The sequence below is a fragment of the Danio rerio genome, chromosome 25 (assembly GCF_049306965.1).
Source record: "Danio rerio strain Tuebingen ecotype United States chromosome 25, GRCz12tu, whole genome shotgun sequence".
NCBI classification, from domain to species: Eukaryota; Metazoa; Chordata; class Actinopteri; order Cypriniformes; family Danionidae; genus Danio; species Danio rerio.
In genome coordinates, this window is record NC_133200.1 from 16157894 (window position 1) to 16175515 (window position 17622).

At 35.4% G+C, this 17622-nt stretch overlaps 2 long non-coding RNA genes across 2 annotated transcripts in view; one reads left to right on the forward strand and one right to left on the reverse strand.

The window, feature by feature from the left end:
• Nucleotides 1-2400, forward strand: part of LOC141380936 (uncharacterized) — a 46674-nt gene extending 44274 nt beyond the window's left edge. The window contains exon 5 of the long non-coding RNA XR_012400341.1: nt 108-2400. This is a non-coding gene — a long non-coding RNA (uncharacterized lncRNA). The remainder of the gene's footprint in view (nt 1-107) is intronic.
• LOC141380942 (uncharacterized) lies at nt 1243-16199 on the reverse strand. The gene is made up of 3 exons (XR_012400348.1): nt 15778-16199; nt 15562-15685; nt 1243-2312 (listed from the first exon to the last, which is right to left on the reverse strand). It is a non-coding gene; the product is annotated as an uncharacterized lncRNA (long non-coding RNA).
• Nucleotides 16200-17622: the final 1423 nt, after the last annotated feature.

Here is a 17622-nt window from a genome sequence, read left to right on the forward strand (position 1 = left end):
GTCAGGAAAACCGCTGGATCTGCATCACATTACACTGCCACTTTCGTACACGAAGGCCATCCCTTATCCAATTAACTGAGATCCGTCTTTATTTGTCAAACATTTAGGCCTCAGCGTAGCCGGAAGTGTTGGCCGAGGAGCAGGACGTGGCTAAGCAGAGGCAGCTCTCATTAAATTGATGAGCTGAGATCTGGTCCTACTTCACCATCTGGAATTGTAGTCTGGGGTTCTGCTGAAAGCTGCTGACCCAGGATTCAACTCTTCAACTCGGGGAAGAGGAGAGCGAGGAAAAGAAAAAGTCTGTCATGTCAGCAGAAGTCACTGTGTCAAAGTCCTTTATCTTGTCATCAAGCTGTAGCGCTTTGGAGTAACGGCTTGGATTAAACTAGCTCTTTGGCAGCACCAGCAGGCAGAGATCCAAAGTAAAGGAGAGATGGAAGTTACCAATCTACTCTCATAAAGGACTTGTGATCAATATTTGGATTTTTTTTTGTTTTACTTTGTTACTCATGATGCATGGAATTGTCATGTTGATCCAATCCATGAGTCCATTTCCCAAAACCATCATTGATATCCAACAATGATTGATGATTCTCTGCATTCTGATTGCACAGTTCCAATGAACATTCGCAAAGATGTGTGGTTGGAACTATAGCTTGTGATCGGAGACTTCAATAAATCAAAAATGTAAGCAAAATAACCAAGCAAACATGCAGTACATGATTCATGGAGAGTGAATCTTCAGGAAACAACTAAAATGCTTGTCATATGCAAAATACAGGATGATCCTTGCATATTCAAAGGATTGACGGTCAATACAGCACAATTATATGAACCACTTTAGGTTTGTGTCTGGGGCAGTCTGCCTTTTGAGCAGATTTTAATGCTTAAATACATTATTAATATTTCATTAGGGTATGTGTACTACAGTACATGATTTGTGTACTTCATGTGTTCCATGGCATAATGTTGAAACCAAAATTGGTGGGAGAATACACACAAGCTAGATGTACAATGTACAAATATTTGGCTTCAATTAGGCCAAATGCAGCACTATACTAAGCAAATAATAATAATGAGCCTTAGTTAGCACTAGGTCTCACCTCATCTTCTTTGCTGAACTCCCTTGTTCACACACACAACACCCACTCTTTGCTATTTCTGTGGTGAAAAAAAGGTTTTTCCGGGCTCCCATGAGGGGTCGGAGAAATTCTGTAGATGTCTTACGCCGCATTTTTGAAACAACAGCGGAGAAAAAGTATGGCTCCCCTGACCATTCAAATGCATTTTTCCACTTAACAAACAACAAATTATCCTAAAATAAAACCTAGCCGACTTTTACCCAAGTACTCCAAAGGCTCAAGAAAAACACAGCGGTCCAAGTGACCCTGAAAATATTTTGTTTTTCCAAAGCGCGCTATTGCATCAAAGAGATCTGACTTCAAGGTAGAACCTCTACCGACTTCATTTGTACAGCAGACTAATTGATGGCCCCAGATGATTTCCACTCGTTTGATGAATCTTTCTTGGAGTCCTCCGAGAGCGTTTAAAGGAAATGAGAAATGTTACTGCTCACCCATGACAAAGGACACCAAAGTTTGAGTATGCTTGTGGAGTCTTGAGCTAACAGATTCCACTTGAAGCGACGATTTATTGTAAACATGAGAAGACTTGTGATTAAAGTCATAAGTAATGAAACGGACAGGTCTGAAGACCATGGACGACAAATGTAACGGATGTCAACGCTGACAGAGAACATACTATCTTTGTCAAATAAATAAAAGCTCTTTTAGCCACAGATGTGTGGTGAAATGAATCATCGTCGTCCTTATCAGAATGGGGCTTTGGCAAATTGCAACATTACATCTTTGGACGTGAATTTTTTTCGTCTGCTTGAAAACAATGCTCCACTGTTTATGGCGTTTTCTCACACTCACAGGTTCTGTGCTTGTGAACTTAGAAATTTTGATACACAAAGTCTGTCATAAACAGACAGGGAGGATAGTAAAGTCACTGATATTGAGGGGGAAATAAAGAGCGTTTTTGTCTGGTTACAAAAAAGGCCTCAGTCACTCCCATGGCTTTTATCTGCTGATAGCATTCACAAAAGTGTGGTCGGTTGACCCGAATGCCACGTGCAAAGTACCAAAAACACTGCTGCACAGGTGGCTGTGGGAGTCCCAACTCCATCGATTCAGTGGAAGTACGCAAGGCCAGACAGTCAACATTAAAGCTAACTGTTTTAAATAAATGCATGCAGTTATGTTATTAACTGCTCCATTTGCATAACGTTCATTCGCAAGCGTTCCAACCTGAGAAAGAAAACAAAAACATTTTTAGAGCTTATTTCGCGTTAAAGCTTTCACCACAATATGAATGTCACATTTATTAAACATTTTGAAACTCAGATATAGTGTACGTTCATTATTTACCTAATTTTTTAATTTAGCTTAACCAAAGAGAGTCTACTGTTTTGTAAATATTAGACAAAATGGTGGTTGGGCTTGACTTAAAATTCCACCAATCAATCGTGTGAGATTAACTTTTAAACATTTAGAAATTCCACAAGTTCAATTATTTTATGTGCTACTTGAAATATGTAAACAAGTGGGTAGCAACCATCATGTGCTACAAAAATTATCAAAATCCTTCATTTTTCTTTGTCTTAGTACCTTATTTATCAGGGGCCGCCCCAGCGGAATAAACCACCAACTATTCTGGCATGTTTTATGTAGCAAATGCTCTTCCAGCCGCAACCCATAACTGGGAAACACCCATACACACGCACATTCAGACACACTCATACACTACAGCCAATTTAGTTCATCCAATTTGCCGAAGCGTATGTCTTTGGACTGTGGGGGAAACCGGAGCACCCTGAGGAAACCCACGCAGACACAGAGAGAACATGCAAACTTCACAAAGAAAAGGCAACTGGCCCAGCTGGGACTCGAAATAGCGACCTTCTTGCTGTGAGGCGACAGTGCTAACCATTTAACCTATATCATTATCACAACTTATACAAATCTTTAAGTTGGAAATTGGACATGAAATGACTGTACACTTGCACTTACGTCTAGAAAAATCTAGTCAAAAACTATTTTGATATTCAACTAATCAAAATGAACATTCATGAACTTAGATGATATAGTGACTGGCATTTTTATTTTTGTTTTTAAAAATATAGCGCAGACAGTATTTTTATTTTTAACCTCAGCAGCTACATTGCCTTGTCTTGTCATGATGTTGACAATGCAAACCAGCTAAAATGTTTGGTGATCCAAACAGTGCACTGAAAAAAGTGTTGCATGCAGAACTGTTGCAAACAATTTATTTGTGTTGAATTTAAACAAACAAATTAAGTTTAATAATGTTCAACTTAATTTGTTTGTTTAAATTCAACACAAATAAATTGTTTACAACCCCTCAACATTAAAAAATTGAGTAAATCCAAGGAATCATCTTTGAATAATTTTTTTCAGTGTGGTTGTTTGCAAACCTACAACCTACAAGGTTACAGAAGCGTAACTGTAATATCTAATGACTCGTTTCATGAGTCATAGAGAAACTTTTTTAATTATTATTATTTCTAGTGCATTTTGATCTTTAAAGGTCACTTATGATAAAAATCATCCTTTGTAAGCTGTTTGGACAGAACTGTGTGTAGATAGTACGGTATGTCCAAAGTCATATTGGCGTGATATAAAGACAGCAAGGCAAAATCCTAATTTTATTTTTACCCCTTCCCTTTTTCCTTGGCCCAAAAACCGAGTGTGAAGGGAAGGGGCTTCAAAACTTACCCCTAAGAAATGGGACAGCACTACAGCACCTGCACCATCATCATATGTCATCGCGATTTCATGATTCATATGAGATCAGATGATCGCGACTGCTGTAGTTATTCCAGTTGCTTTATTTTTTGGTAATAATCTTCAAGAAATCACTGAAGGCATAAACAATGTTATAGTAATAATATAACATGGCAATAAGATCGTAACTATACTGTGCATTTTCAAAGTGGCCATATTCATCTATGTAAACACACCAAAAACAACATTAGCATTATAACAGACACGGTAAAAAGCCCATTTCCAGCCACCAGACGTTTCTGACAGGGTATTCGAGTGTCATTGAGTGACAGAAGCTTATGGGATTACTATACAGGAGTTATTTACTTTAGCGTTTTTTTTAAAGCATGACGGTAAAACACGAACAGGGTTATGAATGTATTAAAACATATGCTTGTTTGTTGGAAAAATACATAATAATGACTAAAAAGTCTATTTTTGTGATCCAAAAATTGTGGATCTCCTTACTTTACGGTGCAGCTATCCTGCTGTTGTAGCTGGTGTATTCTAGAACCTTTTCTTAACCCTTGGTTTTAAGTGTGGTCCTGAAAAAGTTCAGTTTGAAGGGCTATCTACGCCTTCCCCTCAGCCCTGCCTTCAAGCTAAAGAGAATTGGGACACCCCTTCCCATTCACGGGAATGCGCAAAACGAGAAGTAGGGGTAAGGGTAAGGGCTACGGGGTAGAGTTGGGATTGGGCCTAAGTCTCTTTTTTTAATTTACTGACGTTAAAATAAGATCCAAATCCCTGTAGTTTAAGGCCCACCGCAACATGACGTAGGAGTGCGGTTTTCCCATCCACCGATTTAATTGACAACCGCAGATTAATGTCTTCGCAGTAACGTGTATAATAATATCAACAAGACAGGACGTGTGCAAAGCGAATGAGATTAAAAGATCATCAATTATCATCAAATGTGATCAAGAATGAGTTTCACAAATTTAAAATGTTTTAAAACAGTGCAAGTTTTTAATGAATAACAGGAATTTTACTATCTTTACTTTATCACCACAGCCGCATGTCAGTCCAATTATAAAAGAAGACGCTTCAATCCAAGTTTGTGAATGTTAAATCAGGATTGTTTTATTAGAGCAGTGGATATTAATGTGTAATCTGTCACATTTGCAGCGTAAAAATAGTGCAAAGTTAAACACGCGCAATGTCTGTGTGTATGTACATGAACTTAGTATCGGCATTGTGTGTGACTCATTGTTGCAGAAAGACTTGAATTAACTCACAGCAAATACATCAAATAATCATTGGGGAAGTTCGTACAGAAGTGTTTCGCACTAACGTCACGTGAGATCTGCTTTATGTCACTGTGCTGTTTATCTGACGCAGCCAGAGATGTAACACACTTTGACAGGCATGTGGAAACAATGGGCAGGGAGAACTAGCGTTAAAAGCACAAACAAATAAACAGCTACATTGTTTTCAACGCAGAAAATTCCAATATTCTGAAAGTTATATTAAATAATCTGATGGGTGATTTGAGCTGAAACTTTACAGACACATTCTGGAGACACAGAACACTTATCTTAAATCTTGAAAATAGGGTAAATTAGGTGCCCTTTAAAACACACGTGTAAAAGGTAATATTTGAAAAGGCATAATAGGATGTACTTTAAGCACATTTTGTATGTCGAGAGCAAAATTATTCCTGGAACTGTGACTTTTGGCCTTTTTTGCGCTTGAGTCGTTACGAGATGCTGTTAAAATAACACGCAGGTGGTTGTGAATTTCTGGCAAACTGCTGATAAGGAAAAGGCTGAGAATCGTCCGAGAAGTATTTAAAACACTGGCTTGCCTTCAAAACCCCCCAAACGAACGCAGAGAAATGCAACATTTAAACGGATGCGGGAAAGCGTCCAACGTTACCTAAACACACAGCGAGGGTATCAGCCGGAGTGGTACCGCCAGCTGCAAGGCCATTAATTAATTCATTTTGGTATGTTCGCGCTGGAACAACCTTGAACATGTGGCAAGAGAGCAGAAAAACATCAAACCATTGATTTAATTAGAAGTCTGAGGGGTTTTAACAAATGCACGAACCCCTCTGACTTACACATCATCCTGTCAAAGCAGCGTTATCTATTGCTCTTATACATTACGCGCTATACATACTATTGTTCTAAACGCATGGTGATAGTTTTGGATGGGAGACATCGGGAAGGCTTTCGCTCTACAAATAGCACACAATGGAACACTTATGGAGAAAGGGCTCCTTGTTTAATAAAAGCTGAGAGGTCTATATCCTAAGCACACACCATCAATCTCGGGAGATGAAATTTTTCAGTCTCCACTTAAGTTTATGGGGAGAGAAAACTTTACAGAGGCTGGCCGGGCTCCAGGAGAGAGGAGAAATTATGTCGGGACATTTCTTCAAAGATAGTATCTCTATGTTTGAGCGCCACGGCATCGGTTTAGTAGGAATCGAATACCACGTCTACAAATCACTACAAAGTGCTTATCTTGAGCCAGATCATGAGCGCTGAACTGCAGAAAAGGGATCAGATCTGGAAATAATAAATGCTGAGGATAGATCGGTTCGATAACAAGTCAAAAGCGCGTGTATGTACAAGGACACAAGGTTGTTGAGTGTCTTGTTTTGCTTGCGGTCGCCGTCGTGATGTTTTTGGATCCATGACTCAGCTAGATAGCCATTATCTGTCTGTAGTTTGTTTGCATACTGCTTGTTTTCGGTGGTAAGGCATGCTGTGGACTACGTGCTACTGTCTAAGCATTATTCGAGAAGACATTTTGTTCTGTATCTGCACAGTCCACACAACACACAAGATGGTTTTTATGGTTCAGCAATTAAAAATGCTAGTTTGGCATGGAGACGCTAGCGAATCCTTTCATGCCAGATCATTTGGCAACAAACTTACAAGAGTACAGTTACTTGAAGAGAGATGTCTCTGACTGCGTACGGGTTCATGGGCTGGTCAGGATAAGGGGCTTTCCGCGGGGAAGACTGTGTTTTCTGTGTTATCATTTTGCTGAAGACTTGCACTCCAATTAGCAATAAAACCAAAGTGTGTACAACAACAGATAATATCCAATTTCTCGTACAACTCATATTTTCCAATTCCAATTTGTTTCTTTTAAATCTTTCAGTTTTGACTTTTCGTTCAAAGAATGGTCACTCTTTAAAGTCACGATTCCAGCTTTATAATTCAACTTGGCAACTTTATTTGAATAAGTGTTTCACATAATTGCTACTGTTTGGCAGGGGTTCCCAAACTTTTCAGCCAATGTCCCCCAAAATAACAATTCCAGTGACTCGCGACTCCCACTCTTTTTGGAGGTGGTTATAAACATATAAACATTGCACACACTGACTCACACATACAAATAGGAACTATATAAATACAAGCATATTGACAGCACAAAAATCGTTACAGTTTAACAACCATATATTTTATAGCCATTATTCATTCAATGTAATATTAACCTTACTTAATGATGTAGGTTTCCCAGTGAAGGGTTGCAGCTGGAAGTGCATCTACTGCATAAAAGATATGCTGGATAAGTTGGCGATTCATTCCGCAGGGGTGAGCCCAGATTAATAAAGGGACTAAACTAAGAAAATGAATGAATGAATAATAAGGCAGGTGGGCACAATGTTTACAGCACAAGACTATTCTTTGTTTAATTTTGGGGACCAGTTTAATTGAATTTCAGTCGTGGCTGTCAAATTTCCTTAAATTTGAATTTCTGGTAAATTTCTCTAATTTACTGACTGTTTCTTTACAGTAATTTTCCATAATTTAACAGCGTTATTTTACACAAAATTTTCGTAATTTAATGGCTGTTATTTTACAATAAATTTCTGTAATTTAACACTGGAAAAAAACTGGAAAAAAACTGTAAAATAACAGATTTTTACAGTCTAGGTTATGGATAAAATATGATAATTCTACTTGTTTAATAACATATACAAGATTTTTTTAAATCACCAAGCGACCCCCCCCACCCCCTCATTGTCTTGCGACCCCCACTGACCCACATTTTCGGAAGCACTGCTGTATTGAAATTTCAACTGCTTTCAACTAAATTTTGTACATTTTTACAGTAAAATCTTTCAAATTGCTTTTTAATGCTCTAGAAAAAATGTAACTCTCATTTATGAATTCACCAAAAGTTGTTACAATTCACATTTTCATGTCATATCTTGCAGATATCCCTTAGAATTGTGAATTTATAACTCAAGTTGACCAATTCTCATGGCAATTTGTAACTTTTTCACTATAGTGGCTAACTCATATGAAATCGTATGATTTAATTCATAAAATTTTGTACAATTTGCTTATCCCCCATTGACAGTTGGATTTAGCGGTGAGGTTTGGTGCCACGCTTCGTTTCAAAAATCATACGACTGAACTCTAAACTGACAAAACGTAAGATGGTTACGTTTTCTTATGAAATCAGGCTGATTTGACACAATCTTGGATTTTTTTCTGTCAGAAATACTACTTCATAAATCACTATTTGACCTTATATCCCCCAATTGTGACTTCTTTTCTCATAAAGGTGTCTAGTCTATAACGCACAATTTGGCATTATACTGCGGTTATGTAGTGTTAAATTTTGTATGTTATGTTTCCAAAAAAATTATCTTAGTTATTTAGCAACTGCGACTTCTTTCCTCTAATTTCAATTTTAAAACTGATATTTGACTCTTTTTCAATGGCAACTTTTTTTCTTTAGAATTGTAATTTTGACTCAGTTGAAAATATTTCTTTTAAGTTAGTTTTTAGTCAGCTTACATTGTCTTGCTACTTTATCTTGTAGTCAAGACTGTCTCACAATTGTGACATTATTCTTTAGGACTGCAACTTCATACCTCCCAATTTAGCATCATATTTTTTACACTTCTCTTCTGAATTGTTCATTTTTAATTCACAATCTGACATCATCTTACATTTTATGACTTTACCTTGCAAATACAACTTTTTTTTTTCTCTCAGAAACGCAACTGTAGAGTTTAACATCTTGGAGTTATGACTATTTCCTCTCCAAATTTTAGTTTTACAACTCATAATTTGACACTGTATTTTGCAGTTATGACGTTCTCATCACAGTGGCTTTATATCATGCAAGTGCAACTTAATGCTACACAACGTGACTTTATTTTAAACGTAATCCTACTGTTAGCTTTTTTATGCTTTACTTCCACAAGGAACCCCTAAACTCTATCCAACTTATTCGTTTTCTCTTAGCCGGTCAGCAGGGCGAGCGAGTCAGTGAAAGCACACTACATAAACACTCCTCAGGGACCAGAAAGTGATCCATCATTGTGCACTGCCATTGTAATGCTCCTAAGACTGATTAAGTCAAAGCCAGCTAAATCATCTGAATTCCTGCTGTGCCGTGGCCCTTGCTTTCTAGATTAAGATGAAAAGGCCAGCGCATTCCTCATTTGATAATTAATGATGCAACTGTAACGCGTTTCTGACACTTTGCGTAAGAACTCATTATCCATTTACCTTTAACCAAACGTATTCGGATGGGCGCATTCTTTATTAAAAAGAAAATCCTGAACGAAGCATCGTATGTTTACTTTTAGTTAAAGAGCATGCGAAAGGTGAATGTCCTCAATGCAGCCCAGAGACACAGTCTGGCTTCGAGGAAGTCATAAAATATATTCGCAGATGCAAAAAAGAACGCTTCCGATTTTGTTTAGGAATGATCTAAAATTGGAGCCCATGGCACCAATAGGGCAGAATGGAACTGATCTGAATCTACTGACCTCTGAGCTCATTTTTCCTGTAATCTGCCAGGTCGTAAGGTTGAACCAGCGGTCATTAATCTAGCAGTAGGGGATAAATACACATCTCTATTTCCCGCTGAAAATCTGACAGACAGATTTACAGATTATATTGTAGATAGTTTAAAAAACACAGACGCAAAATACACTCCTTCATATTCGTTTTTTTATTTTGGTGTGTGTATCTTTGATGGGGAGCTTGGTTATTAGGAAAGTAAACAAGATATCCAACATGTGGAATGCCAAATGCCAAAAAAGCTTTCTTTGGGAACAAATCAGTTATTATTTGACAAAGGAGCTGCCATGCAAATATAAACTCTGTTAAGAGTTTTGTAAATCCAGCCAAATCTGATATATGTCTACAATTAATACATTGTTGGCATGATTTCTAGAGACGGGTTGGAAAATGTATTATATGATCATTAAATAATGCTAATTGTTGGAACTCAAATCGTTTTATATACTTTATTGATGGTTTAATTATGAAAAATGCCTATAAACAAAAGGCTATGTTTATAAAAACAGGATATGCCAATAGTGCTTTATTCAGTATGTGTCACACACACACACACACACACACACACACACACAGAGAGAGAGAGCAATTGGGAAGCTTAGCTCATCAGTGAGGAGCGGTTAAGGGTCGCTGGCTGAACGTAATGGTGCACATCATTGAAGCCTCACTGAGGGGGAGGCCTGCGGATCTATTTTCTCTCTAGGTTACAGAAACACTCTGACACTTAAATATAGCAAAATGAGTGAAGCTAAAAAGGCTGAAGCAGTAGGCCATGTATTAATAAAAAAAAAAAAGTGAATAATTAAATCTAAACTGCTTGTGGATTTTAGCAACCCGCTCTTTTTAAAGCAGCTTTGCAATTAAGCGTCATCAATTAGTTAAGTATGTTTAAATAGATAATATCATTATTTTAATTACATTGGATATTGCCATTTTACAGTATAATAATCAGATAAGACATTCAATATTAAAACATTTTACAGACACCAAATTTTTGTTGTTGAGGAAATCAAAAAAGTGTTTTAGTTGTTTAATGTGTGTGTAAATCTGGATTACTTAATCTTTTTCCAAAAAAGTTAGTTACTTTGTTAATGAATTACTTGATAACAAATTTTTCACACACTCGCAGTAATCTATTCAAAATATATTGATATTCAATTATTTGATAATATTTTACCCTCTAAAAAAAATCATTTAAATTAGCTTCGTATTATAACTCAGCTTTGAATATTCCTTAAGTAGATTAATGATTAATATTTGAATATTCATAAAGTGAATAATGACTCTTATTGGGGACAAGTTAATAAAATATGTGCATATGTATGTGTGTATGTATGTGAATGCTAGGATGCGACTGATTGTATATGTAATCTTAATCATCAACTTAATCAGATTCCAAAAATGTTAGTTACTTTGTGAATGAATTACTTGATTACAAATTATTCACACACTCGCAGTAAACTATTCAAAATGTATTCATATTCATCAATTATTTATTTATAGTTTACTGTCTAAAGAATTCTACCATGTAATATGATTTAGTTTTGAATATTTCTAAAGTATATCAGTGAGTAATATGTGAATATTCATAAAGTAGATTAAGTGAATAATAAAGTTAAATAATATGTGTGTGTATGTGTGTGTACAGTATGTGAATGCTAAGTTGCAACTGACTGTAGATGTGATCTAAATCATCTACCATCTTAATTTTAATCATCAACTTAATCAGACTCCAAAAAGGTAACAGTTACTTCTGTTAATGGATTACATGATTACAAATTATTCACACACAGAATTAACAAAGTATTTAATTATTAATACTTTACTGTCTAAAGAATATAATTTAGCTTTGAATATTCCTAAAGTAAATTAGTGATTAATATGACTCTTTTTGGGGACATGTTTAAACTGATAAATAAATGAATAATAATTATTATAATTATTATAACCTTAATTTTACTAGGAAAGACACATTGAGATTTAAATTTCTCTTTTAAAAATCTTAGTGCACCATGGTAATCAGTATCCAATGCATGCAGACTCTGAGAAGAAGCATGCATATGGATAACATCACAGTAGTTTAATATTGACATAAATGTTGTATCAACCAGCTTCCTTTTAGCATCAGTAATCAATAAATAAATAGAAAGTAATCCAGCAGTAGTTAAAATATGCTGTGCATGATTACACATTTCAGTCATTGTAATCAGTAACAGACTATATGTTTACAGTACTTTTAGGAACATACTGTATAAAAATGTAACACCAAATACATTTTTTCCTTTCGTCCACTCACTACACCTAACTTAATAGCCACGTTTAAACTGCCAAACTTTACAACCACATAACTTTTACGAGTTTTTCTGAGTGTACTACTTCAACCAGGAAGACCCTCGTAGTACCCTTTAAAAGTTAGTTTAAGTAACTAAATCCATTTGTAGCCTAATGGATCTCAGCGTGTCATTCACTAGTTCTGATTTAGCGCGAGGGGAGGCCGGGACTAGAAGTGGAGACTGGGGGCATGAAAGTTTTACAAGATCCCCTGGAGTGAAGAAGCGCTCTCCATCATCTGGCTGTGACGTCCAACTGAGCAAGACTTATGGGCTGACACCTCAATAGGAACATGGCTAATGCAGGACGGCATGTGGGTTAAGATAAAGTTCCTGAACGCTCCCTACCACACGAAATGGCTCATCTTTTAGTTTATGTATTTAGTATAGGGTTAGTAGCCTATTTGATATTTTAAAGGAAATTGTGGGAGAACATTTTGCAGCTGGGATACAGTACACTACACTGAATCTGTTGTTTTTTAGGGAATCAAATCAAAACATACAGCAAAACAGTGTGCTTCAATTGAGATGATTCTTTTTAAAGGGATAGTTCACCTAAATATGTATGACTGTCATTAATTACTCATCCTCAATTTGTCAAAAAACTGTCTAAAGTAGATATCGAAAAAATATATATTTTGAAGCATGCTAGAACCATTAACTTAGTATTTTGTTTCAACATTCTTCTAAATGTTTATTTTGTGTGGGGAAAAAATCATAAAGGTTTGGAAAGGTTTTTATTTTTGGGTCAACTATCCTTTTAAAAGTTTTAAAAACACGTTAGTTATAATGTAAAACGCCCATAATGATGCTCTAAATGGGGTGGAGTAACAACTTTCCTTAGAGAAGAAACCCAAAATTTCTTTGTGCAAATATGTTTCCTTTACAAATATTATTGAGAGCATTACATATTATATTCTAAAACATAAAATCACTAACAAAAGCTAATACGTATTCTAATATCATATATAAATCATATAAGTAAATGAATAATGAGGCTGTTTAATAAGAAATGAAATTTTATATTTATTATTTATTTGAAAATAAAAAACCTACTTTAATAATAACATTAATGATGATTATTATTATTATTATTATTATTATTATTAAGTAGGATATTGTTTTTTATTTTTTACAAAGTCTACTTTTACAATTTGACACATGCAAACCACTGCAGAAATGTTCTAATCAACAGGCCCATGTCATATAGAGTTGGCTTCATTTCTTAATAAATAACCCACTATAAAAGCATTAATGCTATGTTTTTTTGTTTTTACAAACTTTGGAGCAATGACAGTAAAAAAATATACTAGCTTTGGAGACGTAACATAAAGTCCGCTTGGCTGTTTTCAAAATTACATCAATGTTTTTAAAATGCACTGCAAAGGGAGCACAATTGCAAACATGAAGATCGCTAAAACTGAACTGTAAAAATACTTTGAAGCTAATTACACCTAAGAGATGACTTTAATGTTTTTTTTAAATCATTTACTTATTCTCCATTTGTTAAAAACCTATCTAAAGTGGATATTGAAAAGATATGCAGGAAACTATTAACTTAGTATTTAATTTCTTAATGTGTACTGTTTCAACAGTCTTCAAGAAATTTATTTTGTGTGGAAAAACTCACAAAGGTTTGGAAATGAATATGGTGAGTTTTCTTTTTTCTCTTTCTGTTTTTATATTTGAGTAAACAATCCTTTAAATAGTTTGAATCATTCATTCAAACAAACTCCACACAGAAATGCCAACTGACCCAGTCGAGGCTCGAACCAGCGATCTTCTTGCTGTGAGGCAACAGCACTACCCGCGGCGCCACTGCACCTGACTCCTGAACAAATGATTCTAATGAATTTGTTCATTTTAGTGAAACATGAAACTTCTGTCATCATTTACAGTAGTCATCCTCCTTTTGTTAAAAACTTTTAGAAAAAACATATCAAAAGAAGATATTTTGAACAATGCTGAAAACTGGTAGCCATTGATTTATTGTGTTTCATAGTATAAAGGTCAATGTCTAACGTATTCCAAAACTCTTCAATTTTCGAATCTACTGTAAATGGGGATTTTCTTTTTTTTTTCATTAAACAAATTGGATCAATTATCCTTTTAATAGTTTAACCCCCCCCCCCCCCCCATCCCCCCCCCACCCCTCCCCTTTTTATGAAAAAAAATCATAGGCTTACCGACCTATGAACATTTTAATGCGTTGGCTCTCTCTAATGAAACAACAAAAAAATTAGTTCAACCAGTGCAGTCTGACTTCTAAACAAATGATTCAAATGAATTGGTTCATTTTGGTGAGTTAGATCAATGCATGAAAGGTTGATTCAAATAAGTCAGTTCTTCATAGTGAATTAAAAACATACAATTCACAAACTAATGATTCTTATGAGATCATTCTTTTTAAAGGGATAGTTCACCAAAATGGCAGTTCATTCTGCTAAGCCAAAAAGAAAATGAATGAATGAATCAATAAATGAGTTTAACAAAACATGAAACTTCTGTCATCATTTACTCATCCTACATTTGTTAAAATCTTTTAGAAAAAAAAACATATCAAAAGAAGATATTTTGAATAATGCGAAAAATTGGTAGCCATTGATTTGGTATTTTGTTTTGTTACGGAAGTCAATGTCTAATCTATTTCAACATTTTTCAATTTTCTACTTTTTCAATTAATCTACTTTTGTGTGGAAAAAAAACTCAAAGATAACCCTCATAAAAGTTTGGAAACAATTAAGGGCAAGTAAATGGTGAATTTTCTTCTTTTTTTTATTTTTTTTGGGTCAAATAATGTTAATTCATTAAAAAAATTAATCATAGGAAGGCAGCACAATGGCTTAGTTGTTAGCGCTGTCACCTCACAGCATTTCTGTGTGGAGTTAGCACATTTTCTCCGTGTTCACGGTTGCTCCCCCAAAGTCCAAAGCCATGCAGTATAGGAGAATTGGGTAAACAAAATTGGCCAAACTGCATGAGTGTGCGTGTGTGTGAATATGTGTGTAATGGATGTTATAACAAATTCTGGAATAGTTGGGGGTTCATTCCGCTGTGGCAACCCCAGATAAATAAGGGAATACTATATAATAAATTAATTAACTAATAAATTAATTAATTTTATTGAACTGGATCAATGCCTGAAAGATTGATTTAAATGAGTCAGTTTAAGTAAACCAAAAGCATTTTAATGAATCAATTAACCCCTGATTGAATAATTCTAATGAGTTAATCTTTTTTTAGTGAATCATAAAGATAAAATCACCACCAGTGTTCTCTAATTATTGGAATAAAGAAGGTTCTTGTGTGCATTCAATTATTATTTTGTAATTTTTTAAAAGTTAACCGATCCGATAAATAGTTTGACCCGATAAATGATTGATTGAACAAATTAAGGAACAAATTAAGGATTCATATGAGCTTGAAATGTAAATGGAGAAAAATGCTGTTCAATACCTAAAATCATTCTAATACAGTATTTCTAGTTGACTGAATATGCGCTATTGAGTTTAGTGCACAAACTATGCAAGATGTATTACTAAGGTTGACATACTCCATGTATAGGGAGTTGAATGTACCCATGTGATCACTTCTTACCTCTTCAGAATTAAAAGCGTATGGCCTGCCATGGTGGTCCTTGAGGGGCATAATTCAATCAAAACGGCCGTCCACTGAGCATTGCTATTGCGATTCGTAGTGCGACGAGATGATTAACAACGGGCTGGAAGAGAGAGAAAGAGTCAGAGCTTTGCGTTTGGGCCTAATTTAAGGCCATATAAATGATGTGGATGGTGAACTTTAAACTGTGCTGACCTTTGACAGTAGTGGGCAGGCTGGGATTATCTTCTCGACTCAATGTGAGGTAAGATGAGAAGGCCAGAGCAGAGGTGATTCACGGCTACAGAGGGAGAATAAGGGTGCACTGGCTTTTTTGCTTTTTTAAAGGGGTTTAGGGCTTGAAAAAATGCTTTATTATTTGTCCACATGTTTGAATAGCCAGTGTGCTCTGATTCCAGAACAAATGATTCTAATGAGTCAATTCTTTTCGTGCCTTCTGGTTAACAAATGAATGATTCTTATGAGCTGGTTATTTTAAATCAATGGAAGTATGGGGACTCACCATAATGATTTTTATACTGTACAGCTTGTATTTTCTTTTAACCAACCCCTATATCCAACCCTCACAGAAAACGTTTTGCCATTTTACATTATCAAAAAAAATCTGATATTGCTATAACTGTGTGGACATTTGTTCCTCACAATGTGATGAATACTAGGTACACACACACAAGATTCCCAGACAAGTGATTCAAATATTTTTAGTGAATCTAACAATGTATTTTTTATTGATTGGTGTAAAAAACAACCAGTGTTGTTTAATACCTAACTAAGTTATTTTTAGTGAATCAAACAGCACAATTAGTTTAGTCGATTCCAGAAGTGATTCTTAACAGCTGTTTTATTTTTTTTATTATTTTTAAATTGATCACAAAAGACACACAAAAGTTATAGGTTGACTCTTAAACTAATGATTCTAATTAATTGTTCCATTTCAGGGAACCAAAAACTTGAAGTGCATCTAGTTTAGTTTGACCTCTTAACAAATGATTCTAATGAGTTGACTCTTTCTAACGAATAGTAAAACCAACATGTTTCATAAATCATTTTTTTCTTATGACCTAGTTCTTTTTAGTTAATGGAGCACACAAAATGCAAGAAGTGTAAGCTGATACATTGCAATTTGATTACCTGACTGAATGACTCTATAGTTAGTTATTTTTAGTGAATCAAAAACATAAAGCAGAAGTGTACAACTTCAAATTTGTTTTCTTATAAGAAAATTTTTTTGATGATTCAAAGCATAGTCCAACCTGTATATGCCAACTCTTAAATCATTGATTACTTTAAAATGAATCAGTCCATTGTTGTGAATCAATTGATTCCTGAATAAATGACTCTTCTGTTTATATTTAACAGGCTCATTCTGAAAACGTAGCACTATATACATTTATGGAGATCATGAATTACGTAGCCAGAAGTACGTATGGCTGTATTTCATTTTTAAAACAAACGCTACAGAGCGGTATGATGCCGTTTCTTTTTACGCTCACCAGCAGACCGCTTACCTCCATATGGACAGCTTTCCTGCTTTAACCAGTTTGTGAGAAGGGCCTGGCTGCAGGTTTGCACTTTCAGGCTTGCACTCTCGGGCAACCGACCTTCCTTTGCAAGTGACGTCATGGCTCGGTTATATGAAATTCCTCAGCCAAAAATTCCCCCAGTTTGAAGATTTAATGGGGTTGATTGTAAGTGACGTCACTTGCAGAGGAATCGCGTTTGCGACGTCTAAAAAGTGCAAGTGCAAATCTGAAGGCAGAATCTAAAGCAGTTTGTCCTGTTAGCTCGACTTGAGACGCAGAGAGGAGTTGACCACAACGACGGGGTTCAAGTACGGTGAGAAACAGTTCCAGAAAGAAGGCAAGACAAAAACAGAATCCAAAAAAATAAAATAAACAAGTAAATAACAGGGTGAGAATGTGGTAAAATCTGAAAACATAGTAAAAATCCGACTAAGGTATTTCTTTATCTAGATTGCTTTTGAAAATTGTTGGTTGGGTTTAGAGAAGAGGGAAGGCGGGTCAATTAGTACAATTAGTT